At 41.6% G+C, this 19,647-nt stretch overlaps 1 pseudogene; it reads right to left on the minus strand.

The window, feature by feature from the left end:
• Positions 1-582: 582 nt before the first annotated feature.
• LOC123851803 (U2 spliceosomal RNA) lies at positions 583-686 on the minus strand (annotated as a pseudogene).
• Positions 687-19,647: the final 18,961 nt, after the last annotated feature.

The following is a 19,647-nucleotide window of genomic DNA, read 5'->3' on the forward strand; positions in this document are numbered from 1 at the left end:
ATCCTGCCGTGGTGCCAGGATCAAGAAGGATCTTCCCAGCAAAATGTTGGCGAGACTGCAAAGTGTAACTGGAAAGCTACCTTTAGCCATTCCTCTCTCTGCGATGGGTGGCTCTAGTCTTACACCGCGCCCGCCCCCCGCTGACCCCACAATGCGATCCAACTACCTTCTCGGTCCCTAAGAAGTTCTTACAATTTTCATTTTCAATTCTGGGATCTCACAGCCTTCCTTCCTTCAATACATACACCCCTCTGGATCATTTTTGGGGGCGGGCTCAGGAGAGGGAGCTGGCAACCCATTCAAGTCCTCCATCATGTCAGGAACTGGGAGGCCAACTTTAATATCATTGTTATGTGTGGCTATTGAAAAAGAAAACAAACCTCAGAGTTGGTTTACAGGAAAATCCTAGGTACAAAGTCAGAACCAGTGACCTACCTGTTTATTGTGTTTCTTTGGGTTCTTTGGGGAAAATACTTTGGGTTCTGTGATAGATGACTCACTGATGGCAACACCACGAGGTATCCTCTAATAAGAACACGTTGTTCTTTATCATCCCTAAAAAAATGTTGTTTATACAAATCCATAATTTTAAGACCTAAATTTTTAAAAACCTGATTTCATGTTTCAAATTTTTCTGATAAGAACAGATACTACACTTGATCTTAGCCAAAAGGCCGAGAAGCGATCAAATTTTTCTAATGATTAAAATTACAGCTAGGCAAAATCCTCTAAGTTTATATTATTTTGTAATGAGGAATAAAAATCAAATCAACAAATATTAATGAAAATTTACTAAATGCAAGACTATCAATACATACTATTTCATGTCAATGTAAATTCTCTCCCCCCACCCTTCCATAAGTTGGTGTAGTTAAAAAAAGAATTTTAACTTTTAGGGCTCTGTAGTCTAAAATTATAAGTAGTAATTTTAAAGAAATTTAACACTCAAATATACACACAAATCTCTCCAAGCTTAGATTTTATATGAAAAGTTTCAGAGCATATATCTAAATTTTAACCCTGGAAACCAGGCTGTATAGAATGTCTCACTGAGTTTAAGGAACACCACTATAATTAAGTTTGGGCAGCTGCTAAATATTTGCAGGGTTCTTGAAGCAGGAAAATTCTAACATAGCGCAGGCATATGGAACAGAATATGTTCTTGTATTGTCATACTGAGTGACTCTCAGGTAACAAATACAGTGAGAAATACGTCAATTTTAAATATTTGACTGGCCATGTATCAGTTTTCATCTTGGTATTAAATCCCATTACAAAAAATGCCTTTTCAGTGAAACTGTTTACATAATAATACTTTATTTTTTTTTTTAAAGATTTTATTTATTTATTTGAGACAGAGAGAATGAGAGAGAGCAAGCACATGAGAGGGGGGAGGGTCAGAGGGAGAAGCAGACTCCCCGCCGAGCAGGGAGCCCGATGCGGGACTTGATCCTGGGACTCCAGGATCATGACCTGAGCCGAAGGCAGTCGCTTAACCAACTGAGCCACCCAGGCGCCCTACATAATAATACTTTAAAAAACATTATCAAGTCCCAACCAGTGATCGATCCACTTATTTCCAGAAATATTCGATGCAGCAAAGTTCTGGTCTTGCTCACACACTTGGCTTGTTCTCTTGTACCACAGGGTCTTCACATCCCACTCTCAAAATTCTAGTCTCATTGCAAGGGACCAACCAGTCCTCTTTGCACATGCATCCAGATTGTGCAGTGCTTGAATATCCAACTGAGCTAACTATGTAATGATTTTCTGGAGGTGTGTCAGGAAGGTATAAGCTCTGCTTCTAGTAGGATTTGAACTTGATCATGTGTCTTTTTTAAAATTTTTATTTATTTTTTATTTTTTTAAAAAGATTTTATTTATTTATTTGACAGAGAGAGAGAGAAAGGGAGATCACAAGCTGGGGGGTGGGGGGGCAGAGGGAAAGGGAGAAGTAGGCTCCCGGCAGAGCAGGGAGCCTGGTGCGGGGCTTGATCCCAGGGCCCTGGGATCATGACCTGAGCCGAAAGCAGATGCTTAACCGACTGAGCCACCCAGGTGCCCCCCCCTTTTTTTCAGTTTTTAAAGATTTTATTTATTTATTTATCAGAGAGAGAGAAAGCACAAACGGGGGATGCAGCAGGCAGAGGGAAAAGCAGGCTCCCCACTGAGCAAGGAGCCCAATGCGGGACTAGATCCCAGGACCCTGGGATCATGACCTGAGCTGAAGGCAGACACTTAACCAACTGAGTCACCCAGGCATCCTGATCATGTGTCTTTAGAATGCATGAATAGGCAACCATAAGATAAATGTGAAATTAAGTTCTTACAAACCAAAGCAGGTCAGGCCACACCATGACATTACTTCCTTGGAAAGAAATGTTGACCTAGGGGCACCTGGGTGGCTCAGTGGTTAAGCGTCTGCCTTTGGCTCAGGACACAATCCCAGGGTCCTGGGATCGAGCCCCACATCGGGCTCCCTGCTCAGCGGGGAGCCTGCTTCTCCCTCTCCCTCTGCCTTTCCTCCTGCTTGTGCTCTCTCTCTGTCAAATAAATAAATAAAACTTAAAAAAAAAAAAAAAGCCTGCTCTCAGTCATACATTTGATTTTTAGTCAGAAGCTAAAATAGCACTTTGTATCAGGACAGTTATAATTTCTGCATATATAGGTCAAAACCAGCTCCACTGAGTTTATCCTGTGAAGACATGCCCATTTCCCAAACAAGTTCTGTCCTTAAATGTCATTCAGAATATGTCTCAGTAGCCTTATCACAAAATAAATATGGTTGAATACTTTGATATGTGACTTATTCCTGCAGTGTAGTATTTGTTTTTCCCCTGTATATATAGAAAATATGTTTTTCTTATACTATTGAAAATACCGTGTACATTGTGAATGCAACCGTGCAGAAAATTTGTTTCCAAAAATTCTAAAATGAAAGCCCTTGAATTACGGTTTTCTTCCCACCTCTCCCCCCACTAGAGTACTTGGGGGTGGCTGGTGGTGTTATTTCCACAGCAGTGTATGGCTGGAGCTGCTGCCCTGGCAAGCTGGAAGAAAGGGAGAAACTAATTTTTGATGACAAAATTACACCATGCTCCCAATTGCCAAGCACTTATGTACTCTGTGGCTCGGTGGGCTTATAAATAGTACCCGAAGAGCGACTGGATTTCAACTGTGTCAGTATAAGACAAGGGGTTCTCTTGGTTGTGCTCATGCCTACTCACTAGCGTGGGGTGAGGGAGTGGGTTTGTGGTTGGTGGTAGGTTCTTTAGTTAATTTCTGTTTATTGAGTGGTTACTACTTGCCAGACGCTGTGCACGTGCATTATGTTATTTTATCCTCACAGCAACTGTGTAATCGGTACTATAATTATCTCATTTATAGATGGCCGATTTGAGGCTAAGAAAATTAAAGGTGGAGAGGAGCCAATCTAGGATTCTAACCCAGGTCAGTTTGATCCTGAAGTCCCCGTTCTTTTTAAAAAATATTTATTTATTTTAAAAATTCCGGTATAGGGGCGCCTGGGTGGCTCAGATGGCTTTCAGCTCAGGTCATGATCCCGGAGTCCTGGGACCAAGCCCCACATCGGGCTCCTGGCTCAGCGGGGAGCCTGCTTCTCCTTCTCCCTCTGCCTCTCTCCCTGCTCATGCTCTCTCTATCTCTATGTCTCAAATGAATAAATAAAATCTTTAAAAAAAAATTCTAGTATAATTCACATACGGTGTTATATTAGTTTCAGGTGTACAATGTAGTGATTCAACAATTCTATACATTTCTCAGTGCTCATCACGATAAGTGTATTCTTCATCCTCTTTATTTTTTTTTTTTAAGATTTTATTTATTTGACAGAGAGAGACACAGCGAGAGAGGGAACACAAGCAGGGGGAGTGGGAGAGGGAGAAGCAGGCTTCCCACTGAGCAGGGAGCCCGATGCGGGGCTTGATCCCAGGATCCTGGGATCATGAACTGAGCCAAAGGCAGACGCTTAACTGACTGAGCCACCCAGGCATCCCGGAGTTCAGTTTCTACCCATATACCCCTGACTCTTAAATTGTACCTGTAATCCAGACCCCTCCTCAAAGTTCCAGACCCAAACAACCAATTGCTTCTCTACCAGCCTTCTGTGCATCCATCTGTCCATTGTCAACTCCTGCCTAGCCTTCAGATCCCAGCTGATTAAGGGAAGCCTTCTCCAGCACATTTGTACCCCTCCCCCATCCCTGGTCTAGATCCGGCTCCTTTGCCATATATTTGCATGTATTTTATTCCTTTCCTTCAGTGTCTGTTCCTTCTACTAGGCAGTAGGTTCCTGGAGGACAGTGACTTTGCCTGTTTTGCCCATCATTGGATCCTCAGTGCGTAGTATAATGCCTCACACATAGTGGGTACTCAGTTAATGCTAATTTAATAGAGAGAGAGACAGATGGGTAGAAGCAGAAAATAACCAGAAAAATAAGGATAGGTTTATCAAGCCAATATCATTCCCTTCTTTCTTCCCCCCCCCCCTTCCTCCCTTCTCTCTGGTTAGAGATAAACTATATCACTGAGGGGCATTTGGGGAGATGCTCTACCATAGGCACTACAGTCTTCGATTTTGACATTGGACTGTGCTAACTTTGCTAATCATGAGGTGGAAAGCCATCGTGCTTCTTAGAGACTTTGGAATGTGATTTAAGGAGCTTCTGGCATGAGAAATAGAAGCTGTGGCTATAAGTGGGATTGAAACAACGATGATGATGATTGTGATAAATACACTGTACTATAATAATAATGGTGATTTTGATTTACAGTAGGGGAAACTGAAACTCAGAGAGATTAAGTGACTTGCCATATGGTCATATAGTTATAATCAGTGGTGTGCTGGAACTAGCTTACGCTCGCTTGGGAGAGACAATTGTTACATTTTCAAGAATCTCGTGAGATGGTTGATGTCTTTTGGAAACTTGAAATCGTTATGATGGGTGTATTTACACTACGGAAATTGGCAAATTCTATATATCAGGGCTCCTGGCCCGACCCCCACCATTTACCAGCACAACACTGGCTCTAATTGAACTGTTATGTTTTGTTATCTCCACATTAACCACTCTGCTTTATTAATCTCCTCATTTGTTCTGTTTTTATCTTCTCAAAGATTTTTCTGGGCGCCTGGGTGGCTCAGATGGTTGAGCGTCTGCCTTCGGCTGAGGTCATGATCCCAGAGTCCTGGGATCGAGTCCCGCATCAGGCTCTCTGCTCCTTGGGAGCCTGCTTCTCCCTCTGCCTCTCTCTCTCTGTCTCTCATGAATAAATAAATAAAAATCTTTAAAAAAAAAAAGATTTTTCTTTTTTTTCAAGATTTTTATTTATTTATTTGACAGAGAGAGAGCACGAGCGGGGGGGTGGGGCAGGCAGAGGTAAAGGCAGGCTCCCTGAGGAGCAGGGAGCCAGGCACAAGGCTCCATCCCAGGACCCCCGGGATCACGACCCGAGCCACCCAGGCACCCCCTCAAAGATTTTTCTGACTCAAGTCATCTCTAAAAAAGATCACTGCATGGCAAGGGGACTGAGATAACTACTGGATGGCACGTTTTCTCTGACAATCCCTCTCATTTCCAGGAGCAACTCTCTAATTGTTTTTTATCTTTGAGGCAAAGATTTGTCATAAATGGAATGAATGAACATTGGGTAGGGGGAGCTGCATCTTGCAAAAGATTTGTCTATTATCTGAGTCTAGGGATGAGTGGTGAGCAGAGGCGTGTGTGTATGTGTATGCACACGCACGTACATGACATGTGTTGTGTGCTTGCCCATGCATATTGCAGCGTAAGGGAAGAACAGTATTTGATAAATATCCCCATGCAAGAAATGTGCTATTCTCTTTCTTATTTCTCCTTCTCCTCCCTTGTCCTTACACCTGGTCTTTCCACTACTCTTTTTTTGTCCCCTCTTAAACAGTGTTCTTGTTAGGGTCACAGGCAGGACCTGAAGAGATGTCACTGATGCTGATACCGTTCTCTGGCTTAGTCATGTTCATGGTCAGAATTGGCTCCTGTTGCTATAGCATACAATCTGTGGTTCTTGAATGAAGAACATGGGCCCATAACATATTAAAATGGGGATTTGGGTATTTTGCCACTGACACAAAGGGAATTCTATATGAAACAACTCACCAAGCCACAGAGATTAATTTGTTGTAGAGTGATTACTAAATTCAATAGAAATGCTACTTCATAAAAAGCCATTTCCTTTCTTCTGCTGAAACATATGGAATAATTTGCATCAGTTTATTCACATATGAAAGAAGTTGATTTTAATATGTGGGAAGAAGCCCTATCTACTTGCAGTCCGTATAATAATACAGCAGTCCCTCATCAACAGTTTTATTATGCATGAATATAGTAGCAGAAGGGAAAACCTAACATTTATTGAGTACTCCTCCGTGCCACACACGGGGCTCACTGTTTGAATTAGTTCTCACAATAACTCTATGGAGCGTTTACTATAGATCTCATTTTAGAGATGAACAAACTGAGTCTCAGAGTTTAAGGAACTTGCCCAGGTAGTAAATGGAGAGACATGGTTCAAATGTGGGCAGTCTGCCTCTGGAATCCCACTTCTTTACTACTACACTCTCCTGCTCCCTGTTTCTTTCTTTCTTTCTCTTTCTTTTTCTTTTTCTTGCTTTCTTGCTTTTTTTTCAAAGATTTTATTTATTTATTTGACAGACAGAGACACAGCGAGAGAGGGAACACAAGCAGGGGGACTGGTAGAGGGAGAAGCAGGCTTCCCGTGGAGCAGGGAGCCCGATGTGGGGCTCGATCCCAGGACCCTGGGACCATGACCTGAGCCGAAGGCCGACGCTTAACGACTGAGCCACCCAGGTGCCCCATCTTTTTTTTTTTTTAAAGATTTTATTTATGTATTAGAGAGAGAGAGCACACAGAAGGGGGCGGGGCAGAGGGAGAGGGAGAAGCAGGCTCCCTGCTGAGCCTGTGATCAGGACCAGAGCCCAGGGTGGAGGCTTAACCAACTGAGCCACCCAGGCGCCCCTACTGCCCCGTTTCTGCTGTTCGTTTCTTTTAAAGGCCTAACCATTTCATTTATATTATTTCCTTTATTCCCATCTTTTTCACTGAGACTTCGCTTCATTCCCATTTTCCCTAGGGAAAGTTTGCCAAAAGTTTGTTAAATGAATGGCCTGCATGGTTAATTGGTAACATGCCTGACACACCCTTCTGCTGCCGCCTCCTAAAAGCCCAATTTTGAATTCCCTTAACAGTCACTAGATGGGCTATGACCATAAAGTCTCAAGATGCCATCTATAAATGTGGCTTAAAGGAGGGGTTCTTGTTACATTCTCATCAGGTCATATCTGCTGTCATTTTCCATATTGTACAGAGCTTCCATGATGCTACTTTCTGAATGAAAGCCTTCTTATCTACACATTGTTACCAGAAATCCTGTTTGTTTATTATCAATTTCAGGGGAACACACTATTCCCTAGTTGTTTCTAAAGAAAAATATTTCATCACTAAATCTTGAGAGCTCATGCAGCTGCATGAGCATTTTCAATTACTTGGCTCTTTCTTACAGAATGGTCCTGTAGACTTCTGGAGGTGCCGAGCCTTTCTCTCCTGGGTAATTGATCTTTTTTAGTAAAATTACTTCAAAGTACTATCTTCTTGTGCACCTGCCCTGCTGAAATTTCCTTAATTGTTTTCTTGTCCACTCTTTTATCCTGGAAATGTGCAGAGGCATGACATAAATGTTTATCTGAACTATCGTGTGTGTGTGTGTGTGTGTGTGTGTATTTTCAATGAATGAGCTGTTTGCTGATGATTAGTCAGTCAACCTGAGCGTTGCTATCATGGGGCTGCTTGGCTTCTCCAGTTAGTTGGAAAAAGCCTTTCAACATCGGAAACTAGTTTTCTGAAGTATATGCTTTTTGATTACTCTTTTTTTGGAAGAGGAAGGAAATACGCTGACTCAACTTTAGATCGGCTCCCATCTACATTGTACAGACTCCTATCTTCCCTGAACCTTGGTGTATTTTTCAGAGATCAAAATGATGGCAAGATTGTATTATGTGTCATCAGGGGCATAGTGCTCATGCGAGGATAGCATGAGCATTATGTTCTCTGCTTTCCACAATTTGTTAATTTATTCACTCACTCATTTACTCATTCATCAGATATCTATTCAGTATTTATCAGTGCAAAGGCCTGTGTGAGCCTCAAGGAAGATGCAAAAACAAACAAGACAAAAACCAAACAATCTACATTTTTAAAAATAGACTAGAATGTACTGCAACACATCAATGGAATCTATATTATGAATCAATTTGTATTCTCGGGTGTATCAAATCATAATTGTCAAACTTACAGCAGGAGTCTTTTCCTTATTTGTCTGTGGCTTATGTTTTCCATACATGAGAAATAAAATAATTGTCTAAAACAAATAAGTTTCTGGTATGGGCACTTTTAAGAGTGCAGCGTGATTAAACCGTAACTGACTCTCCCTATTTCCTGTGTTGTGGGTGTTTATTGTAGATACCAATATGTGTTTATGTCGTCTAATGTGTTTAAGTCGTCTATGTTGTCTACATATAGTGCTAGAAATTCTACTGAATGACATTCTTCCAATCATATTTGCCTGTTTTCTGTCCATGCTCCGGATCCCAGAGTCTCATCAATTAATCTTCTCACTGTTGAAGTCTTCAACACCAACACAGTGTCGTCGTTGTCTGTTCCTGGTACAGCCACTCCTGACAAGCTCAGCCCTTTTCTACTTGTTGGTGGGTCCCCTGTTTTGTTTCGGTGTTCTCTTTTGCAAATGCTCAGGAAAAGTGACCCCTTTCTCAGCTCCAAGGGGGTGGCTCATGACCAGTGCTAATCTATCATGCTCATTCCGTCCCCACCACCCCACAGATTGGTCTAGGTATGTGCCTGAGATTGATACATCATCACAAATGCTGAGTCACTCTCATTAACAAGGTACCGTATTGTGAAGCTCGGGACAAAAAGCATCACCGCTCTCTCAAGGAGTCTATTACTTACTTGGTAAATGACACATGCGTACATGAAAACATGATAGAATATAAGTCAGCAATAATGCTCAGTGCCAAATAAGCTTTACGGACAAGAAGTTCCATAGAAATGCAAAGGAGGGAGAGACTCCTAATCCCTACCTTGGAGGTCCCCTGTGAAAACGTGTTGATGATGGAAATGATTCTTTTGATCTCTGCTGCTAGAATGAATTTATAGGCTCCAAATTGTTGTGAGCAAGGAATTAAAGTGATGGAATAAATAGGCTCTGAATCTTTGAAGAGACTTGAAACCGTTAAGTCACTATTACCTATCAGCAAAACCAAAGGGGGTCCATGGAGGCACTCATGGCAATTGCTTGTCAAAAAAGTGACTTGGGGCGCCTGGGTGGCTCAGTTGGTTAAGCGACTGCCTTCGGCTCAGGTCATGATCCTGGAGTCCCGGGATCGAGTCCCGCATCGGGCTCCCTGCTCGGCGGGGAGTCTGCTTCTCCCTCTGACCCTCCCCCCTCTCATGTGCTCACTCTTTCTCATTCTCTCTCGCTCAAATAAGTAAATAAAATCTTTAAAAAAAAAAAAAGTGACTTGGCCATAAATACAAAGCTGTTTTCTCTATGATGTAAAGAAATAATCCTCTTAGAATTTAATTTTCTATTTAAAGAAAATGCATACTTACTAAAGAAAATTCGAAAAGGAAAGTTAAAAGAGAGGAAGAAAAATATCTTTCATGTTCTCAATTTTAGCATTGTGGTTATCTGTTCTAGTTTAGTGTGTGTGTGTGTGTGTGTGTGTGTATTTATTTTTCTTCTGAACATGCTTTGTGTGATCATTTTTTAGCAAGTGAACTGTCCAGTGCTGTTTTGTAAGAAACAAGTCTCATTACCTCATCCCTTGGATCTTCTCTGAGCATCTGGGCATCTCCTCAATATCTAGTGGAGATGAGAACAAGGCCACCTAAGGAGATTTCAAAAGATTGGAATATGACATCTGGTTACCAGAGAGAGTCTTAGCATACGAAAATATCCTGAAGGAAATGAATATTTGAGTTAGGTCCTTGAAAATGCCAAGTGCTGAAAACACCAATAATTTATTAGTAATTTTATATCTGACCAATTTATTTTTATTCTTTTTAAAAGATTTTATTTATTTGACAGAGACACAGTTAGAGAGGGAATACAAGCAGGGGGAGTGGGAGAGGGAGAAGCAGGCTCCCCGCCGAGCAGGGAGCCCCAGGACCCTGGGATCATGACCTGAGCCGAAGGCAGACGCTTAATGACTGAGCCACCCAGGCGCCCCAATATCTGACCAATTTAAACGGATTCTTGTCTTGTACTTTAGGTCGGTTGTCTACACCAAGGAAGTAAGTTTCCTTTGCCTTAACCCCACACACTTACTTAGTACTTGGTCATTCCTCCCTCAAGGGGAGCCTGCTTCTGAAGCAATGGAAGGGTATGATAAGTATGGGAAACATTTGTCACATAATTAAATCTGCCTGTGGGAGGGACTTCACAGCTAACTGGCTTTTAAAATTTTCTTTTCAAATTGAAAAAACAAGACACCTTTGAGGGCCAACTAAAGAAAAATGGGTTCAAAACAGTGTTAAAAGAGCATTCAAAACACTTAAGTCAGGAAGTTTCAAAACATAGTGTGAACTTGGCTCTTTTCTTATCTCAGGGTTTAGCTGTTAAAGAAATAATTTGCAAACTGCCTCGTAGAGCGGAGGAAGGCGTAGTGTGGCTGCGAATTCAGTTGCTTTGAAATAGGCCTGTGGCTGAATGTAATTATGAAGCCAAAATGCCTCTCCTACAGATCCGTGCATGAAAGTCACGTACATAACCACACATGATGCTTCTGTTATGTTTCCAAGGAATTTATTTTGGATTTTTCATTCCCTTTTTAGCGTTCCATCTAGAAAAGAGTAATGAGTTCTGATCAGTCTTACATAAACATTTTGTTTAGCAACTTTGGGTTTTGTATTCCGAAAGGAGACTAGTAGGGGCCGGCGTGTGCTGGGTTTTGTGTTCATAGGCTCTTGTGGTAGATTTTTCTGACACATTTCAAGCAGGTATTTGTCAGATGAAATGTATAATTTAGTTTGAAAACATAGTTCCCTCCTTTAATGACAAAGTTTGGGGATTTCACTTGATTTTCAAATGCCAGGGATTTTAATAACACCCTGAAAGGAAATGCCTTAAGATTCTAAGAATACACAAATGAGATGAAAAATCCGTCACTGGGGAAGGGTTTTGTCATTTAAAACTACTGGATAATTTCAAAAGTTAGCTGGACCATGCTTCTCCAAACAGGAGCTCCTAGCACAGGAAAAAGGCAGTCCTGTTCTCTTTAATCTTTTAATCGTCTGAGGAAAAGAAAGGAAGCAATTTGAGGTAGTGTTGTCTTTTTTAGACTGTAATGTATGTTTTGTACATAGCTCCTTTCTAGAAGAACAGACGTTCTTGGGACGTTGTGCAAATGCTGCCTGTTCCCTACTTATCTTTGTTACTTCTCTGCCTGAAGTGTGACAGTAGGTAGAACACTGAGCACTCTAAGGGTGTCTTTAAATCAGTGTCCTGGCTTTTTCCCTTACAAACACATCGTTAAATAACGTTCAAAAGCCTGACTGTCTGTAGGCTTGAGAGATTAATCTTTTCTAAGACCCCGTGAAATGTAGGGAATCAATTTGAGCTGGAGAAAAAAAAAAAATGGATGAAGTTAGGACCCCGTCAGACCCACGAGCAATCCTTAAATGAGATGTCTTGAGCAAATGAAAAGTGCTTTGGGTATATTTTGAATCAAATACTGGTGTTCCAGCTTTATTGTGTAGACCTTTAATAGCGTCAGGCCTCTCTCATCCCCCAGTGGACCTCAGTCACCTTCAAGCCCTTCAACTTTTGAGCCGCCAGACATGGGTTGGGACCCAGATTGTACCATAAACTGGCTGGATGATTTGGGACAAGTCACTTCATCTCTCTCAACCTTGCCTTCCTTATCAACGAAACAAAGATCGTCACACATACTTCACAAAATGTCTAAATTAAATGTGATAACAAAGAGCAAATATAGTTTCTGACACATAGTAGGTGTACCGTGTTTGTCCCCTTTATATTAGCTGTCTGGATGAGCAGAAGTTTTGAAAGTTCTCAATATAATAATCAGAATACTAATTACAAAGTAGAAGAAAATATTGGTTTCCCAGAAGTATAATATGATCAAACGGTACAAAAGTTTCTTAGTGTTACCTTATTGATGGTTCGGTGTGCCATAAATAGAAAAACTTAATTCATCTAGGTTTAGAGATATATGTAAACATCATATTATAAAAGTGCTACCTCTTTATTTTACTTAATTTTTTTAAGCTTTTATTTCTTTAAGTAATCTCTACACCCAGTGTGGGGCTTGAACTCACAACCTGAGATCAAGAGTCACAGGCTTTTCCAACTGAGCCAACCAGGTGCCCCAAAAGTGCTACCTCTTTATAGTTCATCTGGAGATAACCTTGGGTCATTTTTACCTGCAATGTATAAGTGAAACTTAGTATTATGATATTTCCATGGAGACTTTAAAACATTTTTTAGTGAAAAAGTATTATTATAAAGATTATTGTGGGGCACCTGGGTGCCTCAGTTGGTTAGGTGTCCGACTCTTGATTTCTACTCAGGTCGTGATCTTGTGGTCATGAGATCCAGCCCCATGGCGGACTCCCTGCTCAGCAGAGAGTCTGCTTGAGATTTTTTCCCTCTGCCCCTCCCCCCCTTTCTCAAATAAATAAATAAATAAATCTTAAAAAAAAAGATTATTGTAATGAAATTTTGCTTCAGAGCCCCTTGTCTTAGAATAATTCCAATCTGTGGGCTGGTTTTATATAACGATAATGTATGTGATTTGTTGTGTGGCTATACTGAGAACTTACACATACTAAGCCTAAAATACCACCAGTGTGGGTTTGTTTAGAGGGAGGCAGTAAGAAGCAAGTTTTATTTTTTTAAGGGCAGGTTTATTGAAGTATAATTTCCATAGTAAACTTCACCCTTTTCAGTGTATAGTTCTTTTTTTTTTTTTTTTTAAGATTTTTATTTATTTAACAGAGAGAGAGAGCACAAGTAGGCAGAGTGGCAGGCAGAGGGAGAGGGAGAAGCAGGCTCTCTGCTGAGCAGGGAGCCCAATGCGGGGCTCGATCCCAGGACCCTGGGATCATGACCTGAGCCAAAGTCAGCCGCTTAACCGACTGAGCCACCCAGGTGCCCCTCAGTGTATATAGTTCTATGAGTTTTGACAAATGCCTGATTCCCATCCAAATCAACATAAAAGCACTTTCATGACCTCCCAGAATATCCGCCATACTCATGTGTAGTCAACCACTCCTTCTCCCGCCAACCCTGTGGCATCCACTGATCAGTTTCCAACCCTATAGTCTTTTGCCTTCCTTCTCTAAAATGACATCTAATGTAATCTCAAAATAATGTAGCCATAGGAGTCTAGCTTCTTTCACTTAGCATAATGCTTTGAGTGAGAGTCATTTACCTTGTTTCCCTTTTTACTGCTGAGTAATATTCCATGTTATGGATGTACCACAGTTTGCTTATCCATTCATGAGCTGAAGGACCATCAGTAGGCTTTTAAGTAGGTAACTTTGTGATGATTAAAGAAGATTATCACATTTTATCTTTCCTCCAAGAGCAGGTATTGAGGGAATTCAAGACTAACGCTTGGAAGTTTTACAATGATTATTAACTTCATAGTCTCTATTCTGAGGATTAAATTAAGAGACTCTTGGTTCAAGGCAAACGTTATTTTTGGAGAACATTTCAGAATAAAGTGTGTATTTTCAATTAGGCCTTCCCTGGGAATGTCTTGGTTATTTAAGAATCTATTCTTCCTTTAGTATATTTCCGAACAAGTGTGTCACGTGACTCAGGAACATTCATAAGGCACAGACATTACTGCTTCAGTTAGTGTAAATGAAGAAGCGAGGAAAGCCTACCAGACACACAAAGCCACTCTGTTTCCTTGACAACTTCCAGGGTTCTATACCTGGCCACAATCTCCTGAACATCTGAAGCTAATGCCGAAATCTGACACTATTCTGCCTCGTTCCCTTTATTTCATTATCTGGAAACACATTTCGATGAAATCAGTTCCTTGTAGGAAATCATTAAGAAGTGCTGCAAACCGAATAGCCATGGGTTGATGCGGCATTCGTTAAAAACCATACGCTGATAAGTTTACATATATCTGTATATTATATATTTCCAATACAGAGTCTATTTAATTGCTAAAGTAGCTGCAGCCTTCTCTTTCGAGAGGTTTAGAACCGTTCCTGAAGATGGATCAATTGTATTTTTTTATGGATTTGGCCCGGGGCACAGAAAATCTATTCTTTCCAATCGGTCTTTTGACATGCTTATTGAAGTAGAGTCCAATGTAGCTTGAAAGCCTCAAAAGTGGAAAGCACAATTTTATTTTCTGTGGGGGGTACTGTTCTCCTTTCCCCACACACTCCTAAATAAGTAGCTAATTGTTAAAAGGAACAGACTAAAGCGGTTAAAAAAAAGGTCTCCGTCTGCAAGACACTTCAAAACCAATTTTGAATTCCCTTCCTTCAAGGTGTGAGAAGTATGTCTGACAGCAACAGAATGTAGACTTTGAACTTTTTATTTAAAATGAACTGAGGAGAAGTGCAAGGGATAGAGAACGGAATTATCATCCAGGGCGCTCACTATTCAAGATAGTTGGCCAGTCTGTTTGGAGAGAGATTACACTTTTGTGTTTCCATTTCTTTCCAGGAGAAGTATTTTGGGTCTTTTCCCGGTTTAATTACTCCCCAGGGCTCAACTTCTGGTTTGGCTTTTTCTGGGACTGGCTACCTTTCATTAGCCGTGGACTTCCAGGCCAGCTTACCCAATTTAAAACTCTTGCTCCCAGAGCTCAGACATCAAATTATCAGATAGTTTGTTTTCCTTTGTGTGTACTTTTCTGCATTCAAATTTAAAAAAGGAAAAGCAAACCAGACCCAAAGAATTTTGTATTTCTTTGTCTTTTATTTCTTTCTGCAAAAGAATCCAGGCTCCAGCTGACTCCAGAAATGGAACAAAAATTGAGTCGGGGACCAGGGAACTGGGGAACAAGGGCTTCTCATCCTTTCAGAGGAAACACAGTAACCAAGAGAATTAGAAACCACATGTTTACTGCACAATTTAAACAAGATGTTTCCAGACGGCCCCTCCCCCGCCACATGATTTAATTGGTTTTCATTTTGTCACTTTCTGCTGCAACTGAACCAAATCCTTCAACCGCTGATAATAAAACGTTGTGTGAAGACGGAATTTTGAAGCTGTGTTCTATGATTGTTTTTCTAATAATATTTTCACAGTCGGTTTACTGAGAGTGTCGTAGAATTCCCAGTGTTGCTCTCCAAATACTTTAGAATTTGAAATTACGGAGGCTGCACACCCAAGTGTTCCCCCTATTTGCATTGTTTAATAATCACTCCGCACGGGCGCCTGGGTGGCTCAGTCGGTTAAGCGACTGCCTTCGGCTCAGGTCATGATCCTGGAGTCCCTGGATCGGGTCCCGCATCGGGCTCCCTGCTCGGCAGGGAGTCTGCTTCTCCCTCTGACCCTCCCCCCTCTCATGTGCTCTCTCTCTCTAATAAATAAATAAAATCTTTAAAAAAAAAAAAAAAGAAGAAGAAGCAACACTATTCTTAAGGTGATTTTAGAATTTAAGAGTACATTCCCGGGCGCCTGGGTGGCTCAGTTGGTTAAGCGACTGCCTTCGGCTCAGGTCATGATCCTGGAGTCCCTGGATCGGGTCCCACATCGGGCTCCCTGCTCGGCGGGGAGTCTGCTTCTCCCTCTGACCCTCCTCCCTCTCATGCTCTCTCTCTCTCATTCTCTCTGTCTCAAATAAATAAATAAAATCTTAAAAAAAAATAATCACTCCGCATACTTGACAAATGGGGAAAATCACTTCCTACCATGTAAACTACGTGTACACGTGAAAAGACTTCTGAGACTTTAGCTGCTTTCTAATAAGAAGTAGGAAATTGAGGTATGAAAGAAGGATACGTTTGGGATCAGTTCAATGCACTAACCAAGACTTTCCTACTCCTGTAAGACAAGTTCTGGTGTATCGTGTAGGACATGAGTGTGACGCTTACCTCATAGGAATGTGGCGAGGATGAAATTAAGGATGTCTGCCAGGAGCTTTTTCCATTTTCAGGATAAAATTGTTGGCTTTTACTATTAGATAGCATGCTTTTCTCACAGTCTGAGGGGTGTAGAAACTCAGCGCCACAGGTCTGTGTAGCATGGAGAAAAATGCACGGGGAGCAGCCTTTGCTAGCTCTTGGTTTGCTGGTAGTGAGCACCTGAAAAGCTGGAGAAGCCGGGGGCGCCTGGGTGGCTCAGTTGAGCGACTGACTCTCGATTTCCGTTCAGGTCACGATCTCAGGGTCGTGAGATCGAGCCCCACGTCTGGCTCCCTACTCAGCATGGAGTCTACTTCCTGCCCTCTGCCCGGCCCTCCTCCTCAAATTAAATCTTAAAAAAAAAAAAGTGGAGAAGCCAGAGTGTATCAGTATGTAGCCGCATAACGATCGCCACCATAACAAGGCTGCATATCAATCAAAATTTAACACAACTCTGACTCACATGGTATGTTTACTTCCTTTCTGGTTCCCATGCTTTTGAGACTAGTTCAACTCCAGGGGCTGGGTTTTTTTTTTTTTTTTTTTATCCTTTTCACCAAGGGGTGTTCTGGTTCCAGTGAATGAATTCATTCTTAGAAGAAAAACATAGGGGCGCCTGGGTGGCTCAGTCGGTTAATCGTCTGCCTTCGGCTCAGGTCATGATCCTGGGGTACCTGGGATTGAGCCCCTTGTTGGGCTCTCCATTCAGTGGAGAGTCTGCTTCTCCCTCTCCCTCTGCCCCTCCCCTCATCCCCGCTAGTGCTCTCTCAAGTGAATAAATTAAATACAATCTTGAAAAAAAGAAGAAAAACTTACAAGAGACTAAATGGAAATCAGAAAGTTAGGTAATTAGTTTATTATGCGAGGGGCCCCCAGGCTGACACATAGGACCAGTGATGTGATAGGCACCCCCCTTTGTCAAGCAGTCCACCACTCAGAAGCTTCTTGGGACAAGGACTCCCAGTGAAGGGAAAGCAAAATGGGGTTTCTAGGATGTTCCTGTCAGGCTCTGGGGTCCCAAAGACTCCATGTTCTTTGCTCTTGGTACATTTCTGTCTAAATAACTAAAATTGCTGCCTAGAACAGATCACTCTCTCCTGATTATGCTGTAGAACACTACACAGTTCTTATTCTCTTATACTATAAATTTCTTTTTTCTGGATTACATGTTGACTCTACGACTTTTAATTTCCGCATTTCTAACTCTTTTGTGCCTTGACAAGATATAATTTTAAGAAATCATTTTATCTTGAGTGTAGTTCATCTCCTTATTGTCTCAGGAAAAGCTTGTCATAGTAGCCTAACTCAATCCCTAGCCTTGAGACTCCTGGTTAGACTTTTTCTGACCTAGATTCACAGGGCGGTAGAGTCGGAAAGATCTTAGAGACCATTTAGTCCAATCCTTGCATTATGTATATGGGGAAACTATGGCATAGAAAACAAAGGGGCTTTTGCCTAAGGTCAAAAAGTGATTTTGTGGCAAAATCGGGACCATGACTCTTAGTTCAGTGCTTTGTTTATTTATTTATTTATTTTTAAAATTTTTTAGTTTTTTTTAGTCCAGTGCTTTAAACATAATCTACCTTGTCTGTTTTACGTGCCATTTATTTCAATGTTTTCCTATTTCCTGACATTCAACCCCCACATGTAACCTAGTTCTGCATCTACTGAAATAGTTGCCCAATTTACATATTATTTTTAAAAGATTTTTTTTTTCTCATCAAGAACTATGTTACTTGATCCGGATTACCCCTTCTAATTGGAGAGTGACTTTTCTTTCAAGTTGTGTACTGCCCATAGAAATTCTCAAATGGCCATCAGAAAAGCTCTGGTGTACTTTTCTGTTTTGCCCCCACGTTGATCATGGGCAGTGCTGGCCACACAGTGGACCTTTTATCAATATTTCTTAATGAATTCGCTGGTTAAACATAGACTAAGAAGGCTGAGACAAGCTAGTTGGACTGAAATTAATCCAAGATGCTTAGCACAGAGATGAGATTTCACAAGCCCCTTAGTCTACAAACCTCTCTTAATTGAAAAGTACCCCAGAGTGCTATTTTGAGGGTTCCCCGTCTCTGGGTCATGACCACCAGCTACCTCCTCAAGCCCATGCCCTGGAAGAGAGTCTTCATACTTCCTTTTCAGACTTCACCCCTTGCATCCTGTTGATCCAACACCTCCGAAATGCAGCAAATCTGTTTACTTTTCACCACCTCCAGTTCCATAGTTGGGCATTTGCCTGTTCTGTTCTTGCTTCCTGGATGGTCCTGTTGGGAGATCAGGCTTCATAAAATCAGCATTTGAACTGGTATGTGACAGATAGGCAGGATCCCCACAGAGAGAGAGGATTCATTTTAAGGTTACTACATGTAAATAACTTCCTAATTGATCGAAGGGTGGTTCAAACCGTTCATTTGATTCTGGAAGGGGTTCATGTTTTTTATCCACTCTGATTCTTCAGTTTAAGCCATCTTGTCCACTTAACAAATGTTCTTTCTTGAACATCGAGCCTCATCTGTTGCACCAATAATTTGCTTTCACGGTTACGCTTGAATATGCAGTCAGGCCCAAGTTATTAATATAAATCCTTGAGACGGAGAGTTAGGAGTAATGGCAAATTTATTTCTTTTCAACAGCTTCACAGTAGCATCCAGCCAATTAAACACTAGACCTAATCGAGTATAAAATATTCCTCACCTGTAGAAGTGATTGCGTGCTAATTGTTGTCAAACTGGGGACGTTTTTCCTCGGAGCAAACTGGTATTCGCAGAGAAACATTTCTTCATTAAGGCTACCAGGGCTCTGCAATTGATAGAGCAGCGCCTTGTTGGCTTCAGAAATTCAAAAGAACTCTCAAAGTGCCTGACATACTCATTTTGTTTTCATCACCTAGTATATAAGCAAAGCAGTCCAGAGCCGAACGCTTGATTGGATCATACCAGTTTGGGGCAACAGATTTGCCATCCGCGTATTTTCTCTTAGGTTGACGATAAAATTGGTTTGTGTTGCTTGAGGTCATACCGATGAAGAGAAAGCAGGTCAGATGTGTGGGTGTGCATTGAGTCGGGGGTGGGCGGAACGTTGGGAGGGGGGCCGAAAGCCAGTTTAGAGTTTCAACTTTCTGTAGGTCATCCATTGTTGGAATAATCCACATTTGGAATTGACTACGTTAAATAAAACCCTAATTTAATGTAACGGGTTAGGATCGAGGTCACCTGTATGAGAGATTTTCCGTCAAAAGGGAAGGGCTGCTTTAAGCTATATGCATGTTGTCAGAGCTGAGTAAACACCTGAGCATGATTCCATTTCCATCAGAAAATCACTTGAGAGACACCTGGGTGGATCAGTCAGTTAAGCATCTGCCTTTGGCTCAGGTCATGAACCCAGGGTCCTGGGATGGAGCCCCATGTCAGGCTCCGTGCTCAGTGGG

The sequence above is a fragment of the Mirounga angustirostris genome, unplaced genomic scaffold, assembly GCF_029215605.1.
Source record: "Mirounga angustirostris isolate CCGP_5_RB_7025 unplaced genomic scaffold, mMirAng1.0.hap1 SCAF_11, whole genome shotgun sequence".
In the NCBI taxonomy this organism is placed as follows: domain Eukaryota; kingdom Metazoa; phylum Chordata; class Mammalia; order Carnivora; family Phocidae; genus Mirounga; species Mirounga angustirostris.